General features: G+C 49.3%; 1 long non-coding RNA gene across 1 annotated transcript; it reads left to right on the top strand.

Annotated features, from left to right (window-relative positions):
- Positions 1 to 478: 478 nt before the first annotated feature.
- LOC144100446 (uncharacterized) lies at positions 479 to 1,157 on the top strand. Its single transcript, XR_013307656.1, has 3 exons — positions 479 to 541; positions 613 to 783; positions 867 to 1,157. It is a non-coding gene; the product is annotated as an uncharacterized LOC144100446 (long non-coding RNA).
- Positions 1,158 to 4,401: the final 3,244 nt, after the last annotated feature.

The following is a 4,401-nucleotide window of genomic DNA, read 5'->3' on the forward strand; positions in this document are numbered from 1 at the left end:
CTGTTGGCTCCCTTCATAACTTTGTAAAACGGGCTCCTCATTTCCTTTACCTTGTCTGCTAATAGCTTAACGAGGGTCTCGGTTCCGGCAGTCTTGATGCCATAGATAGCATAAGGGGGCTCTCACACTGTTTCCGCCCTCGCCGCTAGATGACGTTGTACGTCAGAAGCGTTTCGGTGCAGGTGGGCTGGAAACGCTGATTGGTCGATGGGATGCGCTTCTCCGTGACGTTTTTCTGCTTCTCCCTCGTTCTCAACCGGACGTGGGTTCGCCGCGCCTCTCTCGGCCTGTCCCTAGAGTGCCTAGGGAATCGCTAGGGCCGGCTGGCCGGCCGCCGGGCGTGCGTGGTCTGCGGGCATTCTCTTCGTGAGCGTAGGCGGCGGCGCGCGCGTTTCGGAAGCTGTCCAGGTATGGCTTTTTTTTTTTGCGTGGTGCGCTCGTCGGCGCAGCCAGCTGAAATTTCTCTACAGTTCTTGCTTCCACGACATTGCGACGACCCCCAAAAGGCGCTGACCCGCGAGAAATCGCCAGCGACATAAAGGTACGCATTTTATCTCAAATTTCGCTTCATGAAGTGCTGTACCGCTTACCTACATGCCTTGCGCATTCCAGGACCTCGTTTTCCTGCTGCAGGAGCACGTCGTGCTGGTGTTCAAAATTTTGCAACTCCATTACGACGACCCACATAAGGTGCGGTTTGAGGACCGCCGGCGTCGCCATCTGAACCGCCGTCTGACAGCCACGATGAAGCGCTTGTCTGGCGTGCACGTTCTCAATCACGAGGTAAGGGTTGAACAACGTTTTCGCAAGTTTTCTCGTGCAGAACTCGCCAAATTGCGGCGCTTGTAACGTAACTTTTTTTGCAGCATCGTTTCCTGGATGCTTCTGGCGAGCCGATGCTGTCCTTGTTTGCCGCAGACCGGGGCATCGACCAGATGTCAAAGATTATCGTCGCGGCCCTCGTCAAGATCTACGGACCAGGGATAGCGTCGGCTTCAAGGGCAAGGCCAGGAGAGGTGTACGTCGTGCACCGGTGTCGTCGGTGCGGAGCCAAAGGGCACAAGACGGACCACTGCTGGGCCTACTGCTCACCGCGCCGCCACGCCGCTGCAGGTCGCGGTTGAAGTGCTCCTGCAAACGGCCCTTTTTAGGGCCACCTCATTGTTTCCTGGCAGATCGCGAGCGTCCCGTTTCGTGCCCGTATTCCCTCTCTGTCGAAATCGACGCCAGACATCAAAATCGCGCGGTGTGAGCTAGTAAATCGCTGGTAGAGACAAAAACTCGTGCTTGTATACAGACTTACCCATTTCCAGTGCGCCTTTGTTTATTTCCGTAGGCACTACTCGCGCTTTGTAGAAATCGACGCCAGCCGCGAAATTTTACATGTTAGACCTCGTACAGCATTAGCGCAGCATGCCTTCGTCTCTTTACGTTCTAACTTTTATGCAGCGCACCTTTGTTTGCTCGTTACTTTTGTTCTTTTCAGTCGTTTCCTGAATCCGTCGAAGGTCATGGTCGTGTCCCGAGGATGGCTTCCACAGCTGGGGCCTAACCATAGGGACCGCACACGCTTTGTCGTCGTTGCCAAGTGGAGAGGCCCAAGATGGCTGGAATCCTTAATAAAGATCCCTTCTCGGGGCCGCTTTAGTGTTTCCTGGCAGATCACGCGCTTTCCACCCTGTGCACATGCTCTCATTTCCAATTAAAAAGGTCCTTTAATAACAAGATGTTGCATGGTACTTGAACAATAGCGGCTACAATGACAAAGGTGAAGAAGTGCTGGAGTTACACGGAAATAAAAAAGGTTGGGGGTGCCCACATAACAACCTGAAATGGTTTTGGACAGGACTCCTAGTTAATTGCATTTGGAAGAGAAAGACAAGGTTTAATTTTGCAGTGTAAGCTTGCTTCTCTAGAATGAACAGAGAACGTTGCCTCGCACTGTTTGGGCCACCTTCCTTGACCCCATGAAAAAAAAAAAGGATGCCTCTGGGAAACTATTTGCGGAATTTCCGCCCCCCCCCCCCCCCCCGCCCCTCGATTCAGAAGGGGAAGGGGGGGGGGGGTGACGGCCTTTTCTTTGTCGGGCTCGGCGCGACGCACGATGGACAAGACAGCGAAAGGAAGGGGGCTGTCAGTGACGCATGTTCCGCGCTCTTCGCTTAGCCAGCGTACAAGTCCCTTCGACAGCCTGAAATGCCTTCGGTGGGCATCGTCACGCATGTCGAAAGGATTGTCATGCACGTGCGACCGCCGATAACATTCCTTGCAAGCTTATTCATTGCCGTGAAAATCGGGCGGTGAGCATTTCTGGTGCGAAGTGAAGGAACTTAGTAAGGTCTGCAAGGAAAGACCTTACGCAACTTTACTGGGGCATAGCCGCCTTTCCGAAATTAACCGTGACAAGTGCCTAGCTGTCTTTGGATTCCAGCGAAGTTGCAGCTGTACCTCCGAATCCTCCTCGCCCGTTCCCACGCGGCTTCGCATGCCATGTCGCCATGTGCGGTAAAAAGAACAGTTTGCAGAGTTTAAATGGTTCAAGTATGAAGCTATGCAATGAAGCCAATTACAGACTTCTGTACAACAGCTAGAGGAATTTCAAGAGCATGCTGTGTGATGGTAGTCAAAACTAATGCAGTCAACTATTATTTCGTATTTTTTTGACCAAACAGACATGAAATGTCTGAAGATGAATGTGTACCAAACACATCGGTGCATCAGTTAATTGTGATGCGTGAAAAAAATTGTACTAACATATAAATGCCCATATGTCGTCATAAAGGAATACTGAAGAATTAAGGAAAATAAAAGGTTTTTTTTTGTTCAGGCTCACACACCTGCTACAAATATCTTTATATGCGTACGTAACAATTTATGACTCTGTAAGAAGCATTTTGGGTAAAAAGTACAGTATGGCAGAAAGGAGTCTTTAGGAAATGCACTGTGTAGAAATAGCCATACCAATTTCATGTGATCGTTCGATAAATGTAACAAATACCGTGCAAACAAGCTCGCTGCATAGTATAGTTTTTTTGCAAGTTACTAGTTGCAGACCGCTCTGCAGTCACTGGACTGTGATTGAGTAAGTACTGCATGACAGTGCATGGATTGCACAGCAGTTGCTTGTTCATTTCGTTTACCACCATCATTTGTAAGAAGGGGCCATTTCTCATATACATGTGTTTCTCTGCGAGTGTCGTTCTGCGCAGCGAGCGTTCTTTTGTGCCCGCATGTGTGCTTTCGGTGCGGGAGGGCGTCCTTGGCGGCACCCTCCGTTCTGCGAACGGACCGATGGGCGCCCGCTTCGTTAGCTTATTGGTGTGGTCGTTAGGGCCGCGGGAAATGCCGCCGCTGCCAGAAGTACGAACCGGAGAGCCGTGCGGCGTCTCTTTTCAAGTGGACCCATGCACGTGTGCGCGTGAGAGTGTGTGTGTTTGTGTGTGTGTGCGCTTCCGGTGCACTGCAGGTGCGCGGTAGCCTGCAGCGCTTGGAGGCGACTCAGTCAAGTGACAGACGACAAGGAACCCGTGAGAGTGTGTGTGCGATGCTATTTTAGCTTGTAAATAAGTTTTCGTGAATATACCCTTTTGTATTTCCTTCACATGAGAGTTTAATCGTTTCATTTCTTCAGCGCGTATTTGTAACATTAATTTAATCTTAAGCCTCATTTCAAACACAATGAAACAGGAAGTGTAACTTTTTGACATGTTCTTTTTGGCAGCCTCTAAAAATATTTCCGCATGAATGGGCTAGCTTAATTGTTTTGCAGCAATATAACCACGGGACTGCTGTAACTTGCAACATTTTCAAATTGTGTGAGTATCACTGCATGTGAGGGGTCACAACCATATCCTAGCTGTTTCTTGAAGGTCCCGTTGCTTTGATGGCAATGCTTGGACAACCATGACCATCTTCCGCATTCATGCCTACAGGGTATGCCCATTACGTGCATGCCTTTCTACCTATTAATGCCTTACAATGCAAACAGACAACAAATAAAAGGAAGAGCACAAGTACAGACAGTGTTTGTAGCCCACACTCTTCTTCTTCACGTCAGTAAATATATATGGCACATACCCACGCGGGGGGATTTGCCAAGGTACAGTGGAGATTGCCAATGAAATATTTGCACGGGGGAAAAAAAAGATGTGAGGCGGCGGCGTAGAAGACTGAATCAGGATAAAAATTGGAAAATTCAATAAAATTTAAGAAATATGAATTACCGAGAATAGAATCAAGCATTTTAGACATGCAACAGAATTTTGTATGCAGCTAACAAGGTGACCGATCAGTCGCACTTATGCGATCATGAAGGTAGCCACAAACGCTGCTTAACGGGAATTCCTTGGCGCTCGCACCGAACGAGAGAAGAACTGGAAGAGATAGAGGGAGGCCTAACCT

This window comes from Amblyomma americanum, chromosome 8 (assembly GCF_052857255.1).
Source record: "Amblyomma americanum isolate KBUSLIRL-KWMA chromosome 8, ASM5285725v1, whole genome shotgun sequence".
NCBI classification, from domain to species: domain Eukaryota; kingdom Metazoa; phylum Arthropoda; class Arachnida; order Ixodida; family Ixodidae; genus Amblyomma; species Amblyomma americanum.